This window comes from Elephas maximus, chromosome 18, assembly GCF_024166365.1.
Source record: "Elephas maximus indicus isolate mEleMax1 chromosome 18, mEleMax1 primary haplotype, whole genome shotgun sequence".
In the NCBI taxonomy this organism is placed as follows: Eukaryota; Metazoa; Chordata; class Mammalia; order Proboscidea; family Elephantidae; genus Elephas; species Elephas maximus.
In genome coordinates, this window is record NC_064836.1 from 36799791 (window position 1) to 36823278 (window position 23488).

Consider the following 23488-nt stretch of genomic DNA (forward strand, 5'->3'; position numbering starts at 1 on the left):
CTTTTTTTTTTTTTTGTCTTTCATCAGAGACAAATGGAATATCTTAAAGCCATCAGAAAAGAAATGCATATTACTTCCCCAGCCAAGCATATTACTTAGGAAACTAATTTTAAAGCTGACATCAGGTTTTTTAAAAGTAACAATAGAAGCTGGTGGATTAAAGATTCACAATGCTGGAAAAAAATATCAACATATAATTTTATTTCCAGCTAAACTGTCATTTTTGAGCAAGTGTGAAAGACATTTTCAGAGAAACAAAGACTAAGAATTTGCCACTAAAAGGTCCGGTGAAAGAACGAATAAAGAGTACACCTCAGAATGAGAAAATGAAATACGAGAAACAACGATTAGTAAAAAAAAAATCAGTAAACATTTGGATAGCTGTAAACAAATGTCTCCTGTTTTACACTTACCAAATATGCCAGTTTTTTTTACATATTGTCTTGATCTTTTGGTACTTATATTTACATTTACTTCTCCTATATCTTTGATTGGAAACCTTAATGACATATTGGTTAAGAGCTACTGCTGCTAACCAAAAGGTCGGTTGTTCGAATCCACCAGATGCTCCTTGGAAACTCTATGTGGCAGTTCTACTCTGTCCTATAGGTTCACCATGAGTCGGAATCAATTCGACAACAACAGGTTTGGTATGTCTTTTATTATTTAAAAAACACCTAATCTTTTTTGAATTGTTCAGTTATCTAAAGCATTTGCTGATTATTTTGTCTATTGTTTTTTTCTTTCTGGTCGAGGAGGCAGGGAGGATGAGAAAGAGCTGCTACAGGTCTAAAAGTAAAACCTGAATCAAGTGCTGCCACTAAAGCTCAAGGAGGAATCCACTTTAAGAAAAAGGCAGTAATTAACAGTGCTGAAGGAGAAGACAGGTAAGGTGAGGGCAGAGTAGTTACGTTAGATTTAGTAACACAGAATTTGTTGATGACCTTAGCAAGTAAAGATTCAGGGGAATAAAAGCATAGAACGGGGGAAGAGTGAATGAGGTCAAACATGGTGTGTTAAGCACATGAATTTTTCTCTGTTTCCTTCTTAGGCCTTATTAAAATGTTGTTATTGTTGTTAGGTGCCCTTGAGTTGGTTCCGATTCTTAGCGACTCTATGTATAACAGAACGAAACACTGCCTAGTCCTGCGCCATCCTCATGATTCTTGTTATGCTTGAGCCCATTGTGGCAGCCACTGTGTCAATCCATCTTGTTGAGGGTCTTCCTCTTTTTTGCTGACCCTCTACTTTACCAAGCATGATGTCCTCCAGGGATTCATGCCTCCTGATAAGATGCCCGTATACGTGAGACAAAGTCTTGCCATCCTTGCCTCTAAGGATCATTCTGTCTGTACTTCATCCAAGATAGGTTTTCTTTTTTTGTTGTTGTTCTTTTGGCAGTCCATGGTATATTGAAATGAGAGTAGAGGAAATTCAAAAAAGCATAAACATACAATGACAAAGAGGATGAAAAAGCAGTTAAGAGGTTATAAAATATTTTTGAAGGTGGATATTGGATGAATGAGTGTTTAGTTTGGATTTAGCAGGATGAATTAAATGGAAACCTCAGTGTATTCAGAGGGTATGACAATAAGTGTCATGATTATTCACCTGAAAAAAACTGGTAAAGCTCAGAAACTGGTTGCACCGTGGACCTCAAAAAGATAAAATGAAAGTTAGGATTAAAACAGGGGAATTAACTGAAAATAAGAGTAATAGGTAGATTCCAACAGCATGACCAGTACCTAAGATTATTGAGGTTTAATGTTTAAAATATTTCACACAGGTTTAGTACTAAATGATTGAAAATGATTTCAGATCTTTTTTTAGATCAGATTCTAGGAATGAGGAGAGCTGGACAGTGTAATACCACCATCTTGCCTGAGTCAAGGCCTCCAAAATGCTAGACATCAACCATTATAGAGCCTTTTGCCATGTTTCTCCAGTAATCTAGGGTTAGAGGGAATGTGTGTGTGTATGTATGTGTTATCTTTCTAGGTAAAAATGATAATATTGTGTTTTTGAAGTTATGGTTACTAGTTTTCCAGGAAAATTAAGAGTTATCTGGATCATGAAAGGTTGAGAGAATGCAGAGGTCTGGGTTTAAGCAGTTCTGGGTTCAAGTCTTTTGGTACTAAATCTCCTTTATGGTGAGTTTCTTCATCTGTGAAAAGGGCGTTAAAAACCTGTAACACGTAGAGGTATTGAATATGTGCAGAGGTACAACACTGAAAACACCTGCTACATATTTGGCCCTGAATGAGTAACAACTCCTTTTCTGCTCTCTGATCTTACTGAGCTGCTTAACCACATGTACAGGGAGAATCCTTCCAAGGGGTACTTGGTTACTTATAAATGAAAATCGGGGACAATTATAATTTCTATTTTCAAACTTTTGTACAAGCAATCAATTCAGTTTCATTCTTATAAAATAAGCAACATAATCATAAATAAAACAATAAAACTTTAGAAAGGTTCCTAACAATTTGTTCATGGGTGCAATAAGTTGTGCAAATAATAAGATATCTACTTTCCTTATAAAGAGTTTGAACATTATAAAATACGTATTAAAACTCATGGAAAACAAAACCAGGGTAAAACACTAGAACAACCTCCAAATAGTTTCTAAAATCAATTCCACACATCTTGTTTACTCTCTGCTGCCATTTTTTTTTCAAGAATACTAAATCTCCTCAGAGATGTTAAATGAGCTCATCAACTGCCATGAGAATACTGCTAAATATTTATATTGCCAAGGGCTCTCTTTTAAAAAGCAACCTGTAAGATTTTTGCTGATTTTTATTGCATCTCTCTTTTTTTTTTTTCCTCAGAAAAAAACACTTTTATTTCTTTCTAGCATTCATAATGACTTAGGCCATGGTGGAAATAGTCTGTCTTGAGTGACAGTGAAAAGGAAATTGCACCCATCTGATGACATGATTGTTGTCTAGGGTTAAAGAGTATTTGAACACCTGGTGGATTATCTTTCTCTGTAACCAAACGTGTTTCTTAATTCTGAATACAGACCTTAGGCAATTATTAATCTTCAGTAGCACACAAATCCAAGCCCGATCTTTTTATGTTACCTCATTATTCCTGTTCATAAATGAAAATTTAATTTCTGCTACTGTGCTTGGTGCAGTCGACTGTGATATTATTAATTATAGAACTGCTGCTAATGCCGAGGAATGATATTTTAATAAGGTTTAATCTCTTTCCCACATTCCTGTGTCTTTCATAATTATGTCTCCATTTTTCTTCTTGCTTTTATTTGCAAACAAACCCAGCAGTGCAAGCTGTAATTCCTAGTTGGCTGGTATTTCAGACAGACTTATCATTCATAATCCAGGCTCTGTGAATTTGTCCAGAAAAAAAAAAAAAAAGACACGAAAGGCAACTTTATTTCAAATGCCAGCTGCAATCTTGACCTACATCTCAGTCTTGCTTTAAGGTATAGTCTCCTCACAATTGCCGAGGGGACTTTTATGCATTTGGCAATGACTCTTGAGGGTTTTCTGTGAAAATTGCTTTGTTATATCATAAGATGCATACATTCTTCTTTAGAGTTATGCTTTAAGGCAGTAGGGACTTCTTCAGAAAGGAGGCGTATACACCTGTGGTCATGTTTATATGGCATGAAGAGGGTGAAAACGTAGCTATTTCTTTTCTGTTCATTTGATAGTCTGTTTCTGTGAAAGAGAGCGTCAATCAGCATTATGAGAGTTGTACTGATTTCCTTGGCTAAACGGAGAGACTGAAGTCTAAGTTGCTTTGATGAGTGTTCCTTCCGTTTTATTATCCAGCGTGCATACTACTTAGTTCTCTTATGCTACCCGCTCCAGGGTAATGTCTCTCTCTCTCAATCTCTCTCTTTTTTCCTCTTTTGGTTTTAGAACATTTTAACTTCAGTATGATGGATTTGTGTAACTGTTGTATTTATCTGATCCAACTGATAAGAAAGGAACTAACACTTAATCTCAGTGTGTTGAGAGGATGAGCTCACTCGGGGTGTTTTTACTTGTCTTAGAGTGTCAGCACCAAGACCTCATGGTATGAAGAGAGGAGTCTAAACAAGAGGGAGATTGCAGGTAGAAACTGAGATCTGCTGTACTTGTTCCGCCAATATTTACTGAGCACTCTGTGTGTTCTGGTTGCTGATCAGGTAGTAGGAATATAAACAAATAAGAAAAAGCCACAAAATGAACCATCATTTATTACAGTGCATTATGTTAAGAATTGTGAGAGAAGAAGGGGGCATGTTGACGTATCAGGAACTGCTCTAGTGAAGGGTTGAAGGAGATTAGGTAAGAGAGTCTGTGATTGAAGATAAGGAGACTGAGAGACCAAGCTTTGAGGATTGCCAGAATTTTAGGAATAGAGGGAGAGAATGAAAAGGAACTATTAAGAAAGATAGGAGATACACAGGAGAGAGGAGGAAAGAAAAAGAAAAGGAAGTTACAAGAGGTAGGAAGAGGAAGATAATCTTCAACTAAGTAATCTGCTTCAGAAAAGACAAACTACGTAAGAAATGGGATAGTCCCCATGGATTTGGCAACTTCAAGAGCAGGGCTCAGCAAGCTTTTTCTGTAAAGTACCAGATAATAAATATTTTAGGCCTTGCTGACAATACCGTCTGTGTTACAACTATTTAGCTCTGTCACTGTAGGTTGAAAGCAGCCAGAGAACATATAATGACTGAGTCTGGCTGTGTCCCAATAAAACTTTATTTACAATAACAAGTGGTGGGCTGAATTTGGCATGTGGGATGTAGTTGCTGACCTCTGTGTGAGGGGTGTAAGAAAATGGAGGTTTAGACAACTGAAGTTAGTTGCTTGTAGTTAGGCAGCCAATAACTCTCAGACTCATGATCCTTTCAGCACATCATCTTGCCTCTGAAGTTGTAAGTTGCAAAAGTCATTTAGAGCCAAGCAGAATTGAATTCAATTTTCTCACTGGAAAATATAGCTCACATGCATTCAATCACTTCCGTATAGGATCATTTGCCTTTATGCAAAGCCTCTCTTACATTAGTCTTATGGCTAGTCTTGATGTGGCTGGAAGCAGCAGTTTCTTATAGCTTATTTTGAAGGTCAGCCATTCTCTAAAATATTGTCCCTCAAAAGGTGCCATGATATTTGACAATTTTTCATTAGGAGCTCTTTTTAAATTGTACTTCGGCAAGGCAAAATTCACTGACAAAATAACTAAATTTTAATTAATGTATTGGATAGTTTTCAAAAGATTCTGGGAAATTTAGCTATATGTGGAGTCCAAAAGAAGTAACCACCACCCATCTTTTGGTTTTTTGTACCAGGGTGGCTTACACGTTTCTGTGATGCTGGAAGCTATGCCATGGATTTTTCAAATATACCGGCACAGTTACCATGGTGGACAGTTTTCAGTGGAGCTTTCAGACTAAGACAGACTAGAAGGAAAGGCCTAGAAATCTACTTCTAAAAATTAGCCAATGAAAACCTTGTGAATCACAACAGAACATTGTCCAAAGTGGTTGCTTTGCCATTAAAAAAAAAAAACATTAGGAGGGATTAATTGCAGGAGGAGGACACTGTGTTTGGTGAAATAGAGGGTCACTGAGGGTGAGGGAGAGCCTGTGAGATGGGCTGGCACAATAGCTGCAGTGACAGACTCAAACATGCTGGTAACGGTGAGGATGATGCAGGACTGGGCAACATTTTGTATGGCTTTCCATAGGTTACCCTGAGACAGAGTCAACTTAAGGGTATCTATCAACCTACCTATCTATGCATCTGGAAGAATTAGAGCTCAAGCAAAGGAGCAGTAGGAAAAAAAATAAAAGATGTCTTTCCTTAGTATACTTGTGATGAAATGATTTGAAATGAAAAGTAAATATCTTAGCACCATGTATGTCTCAGTAAATATACATTCTGATATGTAGTTCTTATACTATAGTCTTTTAAATTGTGTTACTATTTGCTGTTACCAATGAAAAGACCCAGAGTGGTCTGCAGGTTACATATTTCTCAGACACAAAAAACATTGAAAATAAGACTTGAAAATTTCAGTTTAATGTGTGAAACCCTGGTGGCACAGTGGTTAAGTGGTATGGCTGCTAACCAAAAGGCCAGCAGTTCAAATCCACCAGGCACTCCTTGGAAACCCCCTGGGACAGTTCTACTCTGTCCTTTAGATTCACTATGAATCAGAATTGGCTCGACCGCAATGGGTTTTATATGTATGCTATATCCATCTACATTCCAATTTTAGCATAGCTTACTCCAATCATATTAGCTAAAACCATATTTTAAGTACAAAATAGAAGTGACCAATCTTATTAAACATTAGAAAAAAAAAAATTGTCCTGGTAGAGAACCTGTTTGATAAATGTGCTTGTACATGTGTATGGACGTGAGAATGAATGAATGATTGAATTAATGAGTTCCTTAATCATGATTTTCAGAAGCTCTTAGGGTGCTGTCTTATTCTTTTATGAAAATCTCACCCAGAGACAATAACTGTATTTCCTACATGGGGAAAGAAATAGACAAAGCTGCCAGTGAGAAGCGCCATTTTGGCAATGCTGATGAAACATTACGTACCAGCAGGGACCCCCGGGCAGTTCTCACCCCATAGCATCTTCGGGATTGAAAGCAGCAGGAGAATCCTATTGCACATCATTTCCCAAATCATTTCTCTTCTTGAGAGGGATGACTATCAACCAACTGTGAAGAGAAATTGAAGTCACAGTAGACTTTTGAAAAGGGTGGAGATTATGACACAAAAGCTTATGGAAATAAACAGACCAGAGTAATTGGAAAATAAATAATGAAGCATCTTGCAAAGTTTATTAAACCTCCATGCACCTTTTATAGTGGTTCTTGTAATTATTTAGAAATTTAGGTCAATATTTTAGGCTTTAGCTGGGCTATGTTTTTATATATTTTCTAGTACAGAAAATAGTAGTAGTAATTTTAGAAAAAAATAAAGAAAACCTTTTACTGAATTTTAAAAACTACATTTGGTGAGTCATTCCTTATTTTAAGTATAAGAGAAAATATTCTGATGTCTTCGAGGCTCAAACAAATCAAAGCTTTCAGCTTGTCTCTGTATAGCTCTTACTGGAGTTATGAGCAATTATTTGTATAAGGTACACAAACAAATATTTCTTTTGAATGTGCATGGTTTGCTGATGCACTGTCTCTTCTTCCTTCTGTTGTGTCCTGCCTGCATAAAAAAATAAAAAATTAAATTGCTTGAGGCATTAACAAAACCTGAACTGCTGGAAGCAAAAGAGATGAGAAAGAGCTTGCTGGGTGAGCAAACCTGCACCATATTGTTCAGAAGAAGCTCCTGCTCCCCGGGCCCAGTTTGAATGTCTATTATTTTCTACTTGAATAACATCCAGAGGAAAAGAAGAAGTCACATTTTGCAGAATCTAATGAAAATCATTGAAGATCCCACAATATTATATTAGAGGTCTAATCTAAACTAACACTGAAACATTCATATGGAAAACAAATTCTTGAAGCTGGAAGGAACAATATGTTGCCCATTCACTTCCAATGAATGTGAGGATTAGTGCCCTAAGTGACTCAATCTTTCTTTGAAATGCTAACAACTTCAAGTATCAAAAATTCCTGCCAGATGATCGATTTTATCCTGTTGTCTTAATGACAGCTTTTAACTAAAAACTAGATTAGATCAATTCTTCTCAAATCTGATTCATTACTAGATAACTGAATGATAATTAATAAATGTACTGTGCTTAGAACAGAGCCTCACTTTTCATATGCACTCAAAAGAGGTACAGAATAAATGCATTTTTATCATTATTATTATTGGATAACTTTTTGGTTGAGTCCTCTGAGGATCCAAGGATAGAATAAGCCATGGGAACCCTGTTTTACCATGCTCATTCATAAAAAACAACAACAAACAGAAACTAGTTGCCTTTGAGCCAGTTCTGACTCATGAGGACCCTCTGTGTTCCAAAGTAGAACTGCACTCCATAGGGTTTTCACGGCTGTGAACTTTCAGAAGCAGATCACCAGGGATTTCTCCTGAGGTGCCTCTGGGTGGGTTCAAACCACGAATCTTTTGATTAGTAAGTAGCCCAGCTCTTAGTCATTTGCACCACCGCAGGGTCCCCTGACCCATTCATAAATATAACTAATGTCTCCTAACACAAATAATCTTCACGAAAATCAAAAGTTTTTCCATCCTTTTACTAGAAAAAGGCAAATGGCAATTGGAAGAAAATACAGAAAAGTGACAAGTGAGAAAAGACTCTTTGAAAATTCTTTGTAAGTTAATTAGATACTGAAAAATGCTGTTAAAATGTATTTTGCATGATTTAAGATTAAACCTTTAAAAAGAGGGATAATATCCAATAAATCATCTTATCAACTGGTGTACATAATCCCGTTATTTCAGGCAGAATAATTGCATGGTAAACAAAATCAGCTATGCATTCGATGTAGCTGTTCTAGCTGATTCTTTCTCAGCTGAGCAGATTTAATTCAGTGACAAGAAAAATACTGAAAATCAACTCTGTCACATGACCTAGGTAAATACAAGAATAAACAAGTAGGAAATAAGTCATACATACACGAAGATAGCCTATATTTAAAGAATAAAACTTCTAATAGCTGGTTGTCATGATACTACATTCCAAAACCAAACCAAACACATTGCCGTCAAGTCAATTCCAACACATAGCGATCCTGTAAGACAGAGTGGAACTGCCCCATAGGGTTTTCAAGGAACGGCTGATGGATTCGAACTGCTGGCCTTTTGAGTAGCAGCTCAGCTCTTAACCACTATGCCACCAGGGTCCCCACACTACATTCCACAAAAACCAAACCCGTTGCTGTCAAGTCTATTCTGACTTGACAGGCCTTATGGTATGTGCTGCATATAAAGTATTGATAAAACTCAGCCCCTATACTTAAATTAAAAAACCAAACCAAACCCAGTGCTGTTGACTCGATTCAGACTCATAGCGACACTTAAATAATATACACATTAAATTGATTTTGCTATATGCTCAACTGTCTTTTGAGTGCTATTTCATATCTTTGCTTATAGAAATATGACCATTCAAGGTAGTCAATAAATAAATATCAGCTTAACTGAGTTCTATTAGCATAATCATTTTGTAGATTTATTTTTCTTTTCAAGGTTTTACCTGCAAGTCTGCCAGGTACCTGCTATTATAATCTTTAAGTTGACATAATTGTTTATGAATAAGGAGTTAAAACTGCAAAACAAAATGTAGAAAAAGGAGAGGAAGCAGAAAATAAAAGTCTGGACTCAGCAATAAATAACTTGGATGAAATGAATTATTTGTGGGAAAGATGTTTTTACATCCCTAAGAAATAAAAGATTATAAACTAGTTTTCCTAATACCTCCATTGACTTTTCCTTGAGAAAAGCAATTGTATGTGACTTTAATATAATTCCCTCTGCATCAAAAGTGCCACAAAATAAAACGATAGAGCTAATTCATGGATTTATTCAGTATTTGACTAAGCTCCTACCATCGCCTTAGAAATAAAAGAACAAGACATTGTTCCAGATATTTAGAATTTACAGTGTAGTGTGTGACACAAACATCTAAACAGATACTGACAATATAATGAGGTAAGTGCAAAGGTAGAGATGGGAACATAGTTATGAAGAGCCCAGAGAAGACACTGGAATCAAAGGGGCAGAGGAAAGTCTCTGGGGATGGGAATGGGGAGGTGAGTTAGACAGGACAGCTGGAGGTGGAGAAGAGATGGAGAGAAGGAGGGGACTGCATCTCTCTCCTGTGTATAAGTTCAACATTAAATTTTATCTAGTCAAGGGGTCTCTCTGGCGTCAAAGATACCTTTTTTTAAATTTTATTTTATGAAAAATGGTTAATCAGGTGTGGGATAACTGGGAAACAGTCCTGGTAGCACTTGGGTGGAGGGACCCTGTACCCATGTAACCGTTGTCTCCAGATTTCTGGCCACTTTGGATAACAAAGGAGGGACACTACCAGATAGGTAAAGCCAAGTAGAAATACGTTGGAAGCAAGTTATTCTGCAAACGTCCTGCCTGCTCTCCTTGGAATATATGCAGGCAACGAATTACAATAGACTTTTGGTCTTTGTAAGGATATCTGTAACATTTAAAGACTATCATGCAATATAATTCCCTAGATAATTTCCCGAGTCACTGTGATAATGCCCGTAAAATAGGAATGTATAGAGGTTTCCAGGCCATTCGTGACCTAAGTGACTTTCTTAAACACATAAGACTTGCACATCTCAAACACCACATGAGCCAAACTGAGGTTCCTTGAAAACATATAGTTGATACTGAGAAAAATATAGCTGAGTTCTGAAGGAGCTATTCCATGTAAGTATGATACGAATGTTAATTCCCTCTATCATTTTAAAACAACAACATATATACAGTTTTTTAGTATGTGCTCTTCCATTTGAGCAAAAACTCAGTAAAATTATTTAAAATTACTATAATTATTGTTCAATTGGCTGTATTCGTTACTGGACCAGTTCCAACAATAGCAAGATAAATATCTATTTTATTGCTTCTAGTAGTCTTGCATCTACTATAGTAGGTTACACACAGTCTTTGCAATAAAATATTTATTTTATGCAATAAATAAAAAGGAGCTGTGGTGGTACAATGGCTAAGCAATTGGCTGCTAATGGAAAGGTGGGTGGCTTGAATGCTCCATCGGCTCCAGGAGAAGAGACCTGGTGACCTGCTTCTGTAAAGATTACAGCCAAGAAAACCCTACAGGGCACTTCTACTGTGTCTTATAGTGTCACTGTTGTAAGTCAAAATCGACTCCAAGGCACAGGCTTGACAAATGGATGAAAGCATTGAGAAAAAAAAAAAAAAAATCAGTGGTGGGAAAGGAGATAAACTCAGTTTATTCATATTAGAAAATGTGCTTTATTAATTTCTATTATTTTCCTAGGACATTTGCTATAAACTTGTATAAATGAAAGCTACCTGATAACGATCATGCTAATGAAAGTAATAATTATGTGATAAAAATAATTATTCTTTTTTTCCTTCACAAGCTATATTTTGTGAAATTGGGGTTTATAATGTCGACTTGAAAAGAGGCTGCTTTGGCATGTGTAAATCATAATTCGGTAAATTGTCTTCGGATGTAAATGGCCTGTGATCTAACTATTTCTCTCACTCATTTATAAGCTAAAAAATTCGAATGAGAATACCATTTTAACAATATTTCTGTAAAAATGAGAAACAATTTAACTCTTGGGGGATTTAAATTCCACACTAGAGCAAATTGCATCACAATCCTGACCACAGGGGATGTTAACTTGGACCAAGGTGACTTACTGGAGATGGAGATAAGTGGGTGGATTTGAGTGAATGTTAGTAATAAAATCTGAAGGACATGGACTTGAATGGTGATGGATGGATCCCAAGTTTCTTGCTTACAAATCTAGATAGATGGTGGTGCCAATCCTTGTAATATGAAATAAAGGATGGGAAGATATTGAATTCTGTTCCATTCAAGAATCTAGTCTCTTTAAATTTTCTGAATCATGATAAAAAAAAAAAATCAAAGTTCTAATCTGTCAAAAGTCTGGTTAAAAATGATATAAAATTTCTACCCAATGCAATTTTAAATTAAATTTAATTTTGTTGGCAAGAGACAAGATGCGTGGTTAGGGTGTGTGTGCATTATCCGTTGCTGTTGAGTCGATTCCGACTCATAGCGACCTTCTAGGACAGAGTTGAACTGCCCCATAGAGTTTCCAAGGAGTGGCTGGTGGGTTCCAATTGCTGACTTTTTGGTTAGCAGCCGTAACTCTTAAGCACTGCGCCAGTGTATACGCATATATGTATATAAATAAGGTGATGTCTTAAGTTGGTTTACCCTCCTAGAACTGGCTTAACAGGCATCTGTTGTGCTTTGTTTCAATTTTTATCTCATCATCAATATCCTAGGTTTCTTGTGTTAGGGTAAAAGAGTCTGATGAGTGAACTCCTATTATGCGGTAAATAAAGGACTCTAGTGAAATGGGGGAAAAAATGTTTATAGACCACGAATGGCCTGTTTTAGTTTGGAAAATGTACCATATTGCTGGTGTCATGTATGTGCATTCGAGAAATTGATACAGAAGACTCCTGCTGTAGCTCTGCACGTTGGATTTACTTTAAGTGCGTAACGCCACCTGCTACCACTGCTTTTCTTTCCATGAATTGTAATGCCTAGATAGAACATTGGAAACCCTGGTGGTGTGGTGGTTAAGCTCTAGGGCTGCTGACCAAAGGGTCGGCAGTTCAAATCCGCCAGGAGCTCCTTGGAAACTCTGTGGGGCAGTTCTACTCTGTCCTCTAGGGTCGCTGTGAGTCGGAATTGACTTGACGGCACTGGGTTTTGGGTTTAGATAGAACATTTAGCAGAGCTTGATAAATTATAGGGGAAAATCATTGTATTTTTTTCTATTGAAAATATATATATTTTTTTTACCTTCTAGAGTCATATAGTCAGGAGACTGTACATATATATATTCTGGTTAGAAATGTTGTGTGTGGTTGGGTCAATGCTGACTCATATCCATCATATATAAATATTGTGGCAGAACCTAAGAGATAACATTTTTCTGGTGGGGAAACAGAAACACAAACTTTAATTCTTCCTTATTGCTCCTCTTATCAAGAGTCAAATGGAATAAGAGACTAATTTCTAAAATATTATTTAAGATATTTCAATACCATTGCAAAACTGTTGCTTTTGAAATCCAGTGACAAAATGCATAGACATGATAATTGAATTAAAACAATTAGAATCAGAACAGTTGGGTTTTCATATTTAGGTTGGGTTATGGCGTAAGACGTAGGATGTTATAAAATATAAAGGAATCCGAAGGAAACAGGACTGATTAAATAGATTACGTTAGTTGGTTAGTGCACACAAAACGGTGTCTTATGATTTTGTTGTCACTTAGCAATGATATGAAATATTTCTCCATATGTTTTCAAGTGAACAGTGTGATAAGATGACAACTCTAATTAACTTAGGACTTGACTGCATCATCAATCTAACGCATGCCTTAGCTTCTCCACTAATGTGGTTGCTTACATGCTAATGCTAGTTAACTTGGCATTTCCCAGATATATTGACAGGAGGAAATAAAAGGTGGAATTTCCTAAAGGTTAGTTAATTACAGGTAATAAATTTTGCTATGCAAATGTGGACTCCAAAAAATAATTTTTCAACAGCACATATTGAGGAAGTAAATTAAAGCTTACCTTTTTATTTGCTGTGTGAAATTGCCGATCAAACTGAAGGTTATTAATAAGAAGAAATTTTTTAAGTTTCTAAGTGTTTTTGGTCTTTTTCTTTGGAAGGAATCTAGGGATCTAATTTTGGTCCTTTGAGATACCGTTTAGAGCTTTGAGTCGGTGATACAGTATATTTCTATGCTTAAATCAATTCCTTGATGCTTAAGCTGTAGCTCCTGAGTATTTAGCACTCCATTGATTTTTATTAACTCATTCAGCCCACAAAATTCGTTCTTTTTACTTAACAATATGGTTCAATATGTTTGGTTTTATTTTATATTAAACTATAAATGAATGATACAAGACAAACGCAGCTAATAATATATATCTTATCCTTATTTGACATGTGTCCTAGGGTCGTTTATATTACTACCTTTCTGCTTCTCCTAACATCAACTAGAATGATGTTAAGTTTAAAGTTTCTCTTTAATTTCTTTCTCCTTCCCTTATCCCCATACCCACCTTCCCTTTCTTTTCTTCCCTACCTACTCCACAACAACAGCTTATTCCAAAGGGGTGTAGACGCGACTTATTATAAACCTTAACAACCTATATGGAGAGATATAGACTAAAATTTTATAAAGATGAAAAGCATAGCAAATGTACCAAAAACCTAGAGTCACATAATTATCGTGGTCAGGTAATACATTTAAATAAGAGCTTCCTGGCTGACTCACACTCACACATACACTCACAGTTAAAAGCAAATATCATGACTTATAGAATTCTCACTGTTTCACTAGCTCCCTTTTTGTTCCCCAATGATCCCTGCTCCCCTTACCACATCACTTGACACCCCCACCTCGCATGATCTTTGCCTGTCCCTTAATAAAGAAGTTACCATCAAGTCCAACTCGTAGTGACCCTATACAGCAGAGTAGAATTGCTCCATAGGATTTCCAAGGAAGCAGGCTGCCACATTTTTCTCCTGCAGAGTGGCTGGTGGGTTGGAATTGCTGACTTTTCAGTTTGCAGCTGAGCAGGACCTGAAGGCACAAGTAAGTTGCATGAGGAAGTAGCCCAAATGCCCATGATTCTACTCCTGTCACATTACGTTCCATCTCCCAGTCTGCACCTATGGCCTCATGGGGAGTTTCTCACGATCAATTGACTGAGGCAGAGAAAACTCATGCCTGGTTCACAGATGATTCTGCATGATATGCAGGCACCACTCAGAAGTGGATAGCAACAGCACTGCAGCCCCTTTCTGAGGCCTCCCTGAAGGACAGTGGCGAAGGGAAATCTTTCCAATGGGCAGAACTTCGAGCAGTGCACCTGGTTGTTCACGTTGGTTGGAAGGAGAAATGGCCAGATGTGCAACTGTGTACCCATTCATGGGCTGTGGCCAGTGGTTTGGATGGATGGGCAGGGACTTGGAAGGAACATGATTGGAAAATTAGAGAGAAGTTATGGGAAAGAGGTATGTGGATAGACCTCTGAGAATGGGCCAAAGAAGTGAAGATATTTGTGCCTCATGTGAATGGTAACCAACAGGTGACCTCAGCAGAGGAGGATTTTAACAATCAAGTGGATAGTATGATGCGTTCTGTGTGAAACCAGTCATCCTCTTTCCCCAGCTACTCCCGTCGTTGCTCAATGGGCTCAAGAACAAAGTGGCCATGGTGGCAGGGCTGGAGGTTATGCATGGGCCCAGCAACACGAACTTCTACTCACCAAGGCTGTCTTGGCTACAGCCGCTGCTGAGTGCCCAATCTGCCAGCAGCAGGTACTGAGTCCCCGATATAGCACCATCCTTCTAGGTGATCAGCCAGCAACCTGGTGGCAAGTTGATTACATCAAACCACTTCCATCTTGGAAAGGGCAGTGTTTTGTCCTTACTGGAATAGACACTTACTATGAATACGGATTTGCCTTCCTTGCACACAATACTTCTGTCAAAACTACCATCTGTGGACTCACAGAATGCCTTATCCACTATCATAGCATCCTACATAGCATTGCCTCAGATCGAGGAACTCCCTTCATAGCAAATGAAGTGTGGCAGTGGGCCCATGCTTATGGAATTCACTGGTCTTACCATGTTCCCCATCATCCTGAAGCAGCTGGCTTGATAGAATGGTGGAATGGCCTCCTGAAGACACAATTATGGCACCAGCTAGGTGGCAATACCTTGCAGAACTGGGGCAATGTTGTCCAGGAGGCTGTGGGTGCTCTAAACCATGTCCAATATATTTGCTGTATTTCCCATAGCCAGGATTCATGGGTCCAGAATCAAGGTGTGAAAATGGGAGTGGCACCACTCTTTATTACCCCTAGTGACCCACTCACAAGATTTTTGCTTCTTGTCCCTGTGACCTTATGGTCGGCTGGTCTAGAGGTCTTAGTTCTCAAGGGAGAAACTTTCCCACCTGGAGACATATCAATGACTTTACTGAACTGGGAGCTAAGAATGCCACCTTGCCACTTTGGGCTTCTTATGCCTCTGGATCAATAGGCAAAGAAGGGAGTTACCATACTGGCTGGTATAATTGATCCTGATTACCAAGAGGAAATCAGATTGGTATTACATAATGGAGGTAAAGAAGAATATGTCCGGAATGCAGGAGATCCATTAGTGCACCTCTTAGTACTATCATGCCCTGTGATTAAAGTCAATGGAAAACCAAAGCAACCTAATTGTGACATGACTACTAATGGCTCAGATCCTTCAGGAATGAAGGTTTGGGTTACCCTACCAGGCAAAGAACCACGACCAGCTGAGGTGCTTGCTGAGGGCAAAGGGAATATGGAATGAGTGGTGCAAGAAGGTAGTTCTAAATACCAGTTACGGCCATGTGACCAGTTGCAGAAATGAGGATTGTAATTGTTATGAGTCTTTCTGCTTTGTGTGTGTGTGCATCAAATATTTTTGTTTTCTTAACTTATAAATTATAATATGTAAACAGGGCTAGCGCATTTTTGGTTGTACGCATGTTAGTTGTATCATGTGAGGCACAAGTAGACTTTGTAATTGGCTTTATTCAGAGATTATGTACGGTTTGGGGAGATGTATACAGGTGCCAAGTTGACAAGAGGTGGGCTGTGATGGTTAAGATTTTGTGTCAACTTGGCTGGGCCATGATTCTCAGTGCTTTGGCAATTGTGTAATGTTATCACTTTCCTTTTGAAATTTTATATGTGATCATCCTCATGATGGAATCTGCTGAGTGGTACTGGTAGGTGCAGGGCTTGTGAGAGCTCACTGCTCCCTCAGCCTTCATCTCTCTGCCTTCCTCTGCCTACTTCCTTCCTGCTCGCCTTGCCAGGGCTTTTGCTTGTCCCAGATCTTTCAGCTGGCTCTCGTTCATCTGGCCTCCTGTTCTTCAGACTTGGGTTAGCAGCTTACCAGAGGTCTTCCCTGCCGATCTTGAGATTCATCGATCTTCACAGCCTGCAACAGCACTACTTTCCAGCCTGTTGATCTTGGGTTCACCAGCTCCTGCGGCTATGTGAGTCAGCAGAAGCCTACAACAGCACTCCTCTCCAGCCCGCTGATCTTGGTGTGCCAGCCACTTTGGCTATATGAACCCAGAGAAATATCTTTTCTGCCTCACAGATTTGGGATGTACAGACTCTGAAAACTGTGCGGGCCATTTCCTTGATATAAATCTCTCTCTCTCTATGCTTTACTGGTTTTGCTTCTCTAGAGAACCCAGCCTAAGACACCACCCAAGTCAGCAACTCCTGTATGTCATCACGTCTTTATGGCTCCCAGAAATGGGGCTTAGTAGGCTTTCTCATTTCTGAGCCTCTTCAGTAGAGGTCCAAAGGATGTGCCATGTGCAGAAAGAAATCAATATAGTTGACTCATTGACCTGAGTACACTACTACCATCTGTCTCTGGATCATTGATGCCTGCAAAAAACTATAATACTACTGAATAAGATATCACAAGCTGAAAACATTGTGACAAATTAAAATCAACATATTTTTTCTTTGCAGTACTTTGGGCTTCATGATATTCTGAAGCTGATACATGACTGTGTATTAAGAACATCATAAGAGGAAGTATTTATCAAAATTCAAGAGATTATATAAGCTGCTCACACATACTAGAGTTGCTCTTTCAAACATTAGGAATTTTCTTAGGGCTTAGAATCTGAGTGTTGTTTCTTTCTCCCATAATATTAATCACAAATTTGTAGATTATAAAAAAAAGAAAACCTCATTAAATTCAGCTACACTTTTTGTTTTAACAGCTGGCTTAATAACTTGATATATTTTTCATGTGTCTATGTAATTCACTTTTGTCACCACAAGGCAGATTTAATATTTTTAAAAAGCAAATTACTAGGTAATAAGGCAACAATTTTGACTTCACAATTGATTCTTTCACAAAGCCGGATAGTTCATTGTAAGGATTGCAAGATGAAAAGATTTTGCAATTTTCCTGTTTGCACCTGTTCCTAAGAGGAGATGACTTTATGTCATCCTACCTTTCGGGCTGTGAACAGCCTTTGTATCTTCATGATGCTGTGGTCTCTCTCTTTCATCATGCTTTCTCTACTGGTGTTTATTCTCAGATAAATCTCTCACTCTTCTAATTTTTTTTGATTAGCTTCATATTTTTTTCAGCATACTTAATTTGCATGTTAATAGAATTTTACATGTGTTTTCTTTTGATATATCAGTCATTAACTTATGCATAATTCTGCATCTTTTTCAGTACTTCTATTATTTTTGCTAAAATAGTCAGATGCTTTCAAAGGAATCCTTATAGGAATTTCTGCTCTTTGTGTTGAAGTCATCCCCCTATTTATTGTCAGAAAGGGAAATTGGAGATGACAATAGCCTATTTATTGAACCACTGGGGGATATATTTGTTGTTATATTTATCTGATCCTATATAGTGCTTTCGATCCCTGGTGGCGCAGTGATTAAGCATCCACTGTTAACCAAAAGGTTGGCAGTTTGAATTCACTGTCCTATAGCATAAGTTTGAGTTGAAATTGGTTTGGGTTTTGGGTTTTATACAGTCCTTTGAACAATTATGACTTTAAAAAAAAAATTTTTTTTTATTGTGCTTCAAGTGCAAGTTTACAAATCAAGTCAGTCTCTCATACATAAATTTATATACACCTTGCTATATACTCCTAGATGCCCTTCCCCTAATGAGACAGCACTCTCTTTCCCTCCACTCTCTCTTTTCGTGTCCATTCAGCCAGCTTCTGACTCCCTCTGTCCTCTCATCTTGCCTCCAGACAGGAGATGCCTGCATAATCTCATGTGTCTACTTGATCCAAAAAGCTCAGTCTTCACCAGTAACATTTTCCATCCCGTAGTCCAGTCCAATCCCTGTCTGAAGAGTTGGGTTTGGAAATGGTTCCTGTCTTGGGCTAACAGAAGGTCTGGGGACCATGACCTCCAGGGTCCTTCTAGTCTTAGTCAGACCATTAAGTCTGGTCTTTTTATGAGAATTTGGGCCTACATCCCACTGCTCTCCTGCTCCCTCAGGTGTTCTCTGTTGTGTTCCCTGTCAGGGCAGTCATCAGTTATAGCCAGGCAACATCTAGTTCTTCTGGTCTCAGGCTAATGTAGTCTCTGCTTTATGTGGCCCTTTTTTTCTATCTCTTGGGCTCATAATTACCTTGTGTCTTTGTGTTGTTCATTCTCCTTTGCTCCAGGTGGGTTGAGAACAATTGATTCATCTAAGATGGCCACTTGCTAGGGTTTAAGACCCCAGATGCCACTCTCCAAAGTGGGATGCAGAATATTTTGTTAATAGATTTTATTATGCCAATTGACTTAGACGTCCCCTGAAACCATGGTCGTTCCCAAGTCCCCTCCCCACTACGCTGACCTTCGAAACTTTCAGTTTATTCAGGAAACTTCTTTGATTTTGGTTTAGTCCAGTTGTGCTGACTTCTGTACTGTGTATTGTCTTTTCCTTCACCTAAAAGAGTTCTTATCTGCTATCTAATTAGTGAAAACCCCTCTTCCTCCATCCCTCCCTCCCACCTCTCATAACCACAAAAGAATGTTTTCTTCTCAGTTTGAACTATTTCTCAAGTTCTTATAATAGTGGTCTTACACAATATTTGTCCTTTTGCAACTGACTAATTTCACTCAGCATAATGCCTTCCAGATTCCTCCGTGTTATGAAATGTTTCATGGATTCATCATTTCACTGCTTGAATATGCCATAATTTATCAATTTATCCATTGATGTGTACCTTGGTTGCTCCCATCTTTTTGCTATTGTAAACAGTGCTGTAATGAACATGGGTATGCATATATTGGTTCGTGTAAAGGCTCTTATTTCTCTAGGATATATTCCAAGAAGTGGAATTGCTGTATCATATGGTAGTTCTATTTCTAGTTCTTTTAAGGAAGCACCAAATTGATTTCCAAGGTGGTTATACCATTTGACAGTCTCACCAGCAGTGTTCCAATCTCTCCACAACCTCTCCAACATTTATTATTTTGTGTTTTTTGGATTAATGCCAGCCCTGTTGGAGTGAGATGGAATCTCATTGTAGTCTTGATTTGCATTTCTCTAATGGCTAATGATCGTGAGCATTTCCTCATGTATCTGTTAGCTACCTGAATGTCTTCTTTAGTGAAGTGTCTGTTCATATCTTTTCCCCATTTTCTAATTGGCTTATTTGTCTTTTTGTAGTTGAGTTTCTGCAGTATCATGCAGATTTTAGAGACCAGATGCTGGTCAGAAATGTCATAGCTAAAACTTTTTCCTGATCTGGAGGTAGCCTTTTTACTGTTTTGGTGAAGTCTTTGGATGAGCACAGGTGTTTGATTTTTAGGAGCTCCCAGTTATCTAGTTTCTCTTCTGCATTGTTAGTAATGTTTGTATACCGTTTATGCCGTGTATTAGGGCTCCTAGCATTGTCCCTATTTTTTCTTCCATCATCTTTATCATTTTAGATTTTATATTTAGGCCTTTGACCCATTTTGAGTTCTTTTTTGTTCATGGTGTGAGGTATGGTTCTTGTTTCATTTTTTTTTTTTCTCCCGCTGGGTATCCAGTTATGCCAGCCCCATTTGTTAAACAGACCATCTTTTCCCCAGTTTACTGACTATAGGCCTTTGTCAAATATCAGCTGTTCATATGTGGATGGATTTATGTCTGGATTCTCAATTCTGTTCCGTTGGTCTATGTATCTGTTGTTGTACCAGTACTAGGCTGTTTTGACTACTGTGGCGTATAATAGGTTCTAAAATCAGGCAGAGTTAGGCCTCCGACTTTTCAGTAATGCTTTACTTACCCGGGGCCTCTTTCTCTTCCGTATGAAGCTGGCGATTTGTTTCTCCATCTCACTAAAAAATGTCATTGGAATTTGGATCAGAATTGCATTGTATTTATAGATCACTTTTGGTAGAATCCCACTACAATAGGCATTTTAATAATGTTAAGTCTTCCTATCCATGAGCAAGGTATGTTTTTCCACTTACGTAGGTCTCTTTTGGTTTCTTGCAGTAGTATCCTGTGGTTTTCTTTGTATAGGTCTTTTACATCTCTGGTAAGATTTATTCCTAAGTGTTTTATCTTCTTGGAGGCTACTGTAAATGGTATTGATTTGGTGATTTCCTCTTCAATGTTCTTTTTGTTGGTGTAGAGGAATTCAACTGATTTTTTGTATGTTTGTCTTGTATCCTGATACTCTGCTGAACTCTCCTATTAGTTTCAGTAGTTTTCTTGAGGATTCCTTAGGGTTTTCTGTGTATAAGATAATGTCATCTGCAAATAGAGGTACTTTTACTTTTTCCTTGCCAATCTAGATGCCCTTTATGTCTTTATTTAGGCTAATTGCTCAGGCCAGGACCTCCAGCACAATGTTGAATAAGAGTGGTGATAAAGGGAATCCTTTTCTGGTTCCTAATCGCAAGGGGAATGCTTTCAGACACTCTCCATTTAGGATGATATTGGCTGCTGGCTTTGTGTAAATGTTCTTTATTATGTTGAGGAATTTTCCTTCTATTCCTATTTTGCTGACAGTTTTTATCATGAATGGTATTGGACTTTGTCAAATGCGTTTTCTGTATCAGTTGATAAGATCATGTGGTTCTTTTATTTTATTTATACGATGGACTACATTAATTGTTTTTCTAATGTTGAACCATCCCTGCATACGTGGTATGAATCCCACTTGGTCATGGTGAATTATCTTTTGGATATGTTGTTGAATTCTATTGGCTAGAGTTTTGTTAAGGATTTTTGCATCTAAGTTCATGAGGGATATAGGTCTATAATTTTATTTTTTTGTGGTGTCTTCACCTGGTTTTGGTATCAGGGATATGCTGGCTTCATAGAATGAGTTTGGGAGTATTTCGTCCTTTTCTATGCTCTGAAATACCTTTAGTAGTACTGGTGTTACCCCTTCTCTGAAAGTTTGGTAGAACTCTGCAGTGAAGCCCTCCGGGCCAGGGCTTTTTTTGTTGGGAGTTTTTTTGATTACCTTCTCAATCTCTTCTTTCATTATGTCTATTTAGCTGTTCTACCTCTGTTTCTGTTAGTTTTTGTAGGTAGTGTGTTTCTAGGAATTCATCCATTTTTTTCTAGGTTTTCAAATTTGTTAGAATACAGTTTTTCATAGTAATCTGATATGATTCTTTTAATTTCAGTTGGGTCTGTTGTAATATCACCCATCTCATTTCTTATTTGGGTTATTTGCTTCCTCTCCTGTTTTCCTATTGTCAGTTTAGCTAGTGGTATATCAATTTTGTTAATTTTTTCAGAGAACCAGCTTTTGGTCTTGTTAGCTCTTTCAATTGTTTTTCAGTTATCTATTTCATTTAATTCTGCTCTAATTTTTATTATTTGTTTTCTTCTGGTGCCTGAGGATTTCGTTTGTTGCTCTCTTCCTATTTGTTTAGGTTGTAGAGATAATTCTTTGATTTTGGCCCTTTGTTCTTTTTGTATGTGTGCATTTATTGATATAAATTGACCTCTGAGCACTGCTTTCACTGTGTCCAAAACATTGTGATAAGTAGTGTTATTCTCATTGGATTCTATGAATTTCTTTATTCTACCCTTAATGTCTTCTATAATCCAGTTGTTTTTCAGCAGGATATTGTTCAGTTTTCAAGCGTTTGACTTCTTTTCCCTGGTTTTTCTGTTATTGCTTTCCACTTTTATGGGCTTAGGGTCAGAGAAGATGCTTCGTAATATTTTGGATTTTTTAAGGCTTGCTTTATGACCTAATATGTGGGTGGTCTATTCTAGAGAGTGTTCCATGTGCACTAGAAAAGAAAGTATACTTGGTTGCTGTTGGGTGGAGTGTTCTGTATATATCTATGGGTCAAGTTGGTTGCTTGTGGCATTTAGATCTTCTGTGTCTTTCTTGAGCTTCTTTCTGGATGTCCCATCCTTCACCAAAAGTGGTGTGTTGAAGTCTCCTACTATAATCGTGGAGCTGTCTGTCTCACTTTTCAATGCTGTTAGAGTTTGTTTTATGTATCTTGCAGCTCTATCATTGCGTGCATAAATATTTAAAGTGATTATATCCTCCTGGTATATTGTTCCTTTAATCATTATGTAGTGTCCTTCCTTACCCTTACCCTTACCCTTACCCTTACCCTTACCCTTACCCTTACCCTTACCCTTACCCTTACCCTTACCCTTACCCTTACCCTTACCCTTACCCTTACCCTTACCCTTACCCTTACCCTTACCCTTACCCTTACCCTTACCCTTACCCTTACCCTTACCCTTACCCTTACCCTTACCCTTACCCTTACCCTTACCCTTACCCTTACCCTTACCCTTACCCTTATCCTTTGTGGTGGACTTAACTTTAAAGTCTATTTTGTCAGAAATTAATATTGCCACTCCTGTTCTTCTTTGAGTGTTGTTTGCTTGATATATATTTTTTATCCTTTGAGTTTTAGTTTGTTTTTGTCTCTAAGTCTAAGGTGTGTCTCTTGTAGGCAGCATACACATGGATTGTGTTTTTTTAAAACCATTCTGCCACTCTCTGTCTCTTTATTGGTGCATTTAGTCCATTTACATTCAGCGTGGTTATGGATAGGTATGAATTTACTGCTGTCCTTTTGATGTCTTTTTTTATGTGTTGTTGACTGTTTCTTTTTCCTACTTAATTTTTTGCGCTGAGTAGTTTATCTTTATATATTGTCTTTTCCTCTCATTATTGTTGATTTTGTTTCTGCTGAGTCTCTATTTTTTTCTTGTATTTTATTTTGATGAGTAGGATTGTTAGTCTCCTTTGTG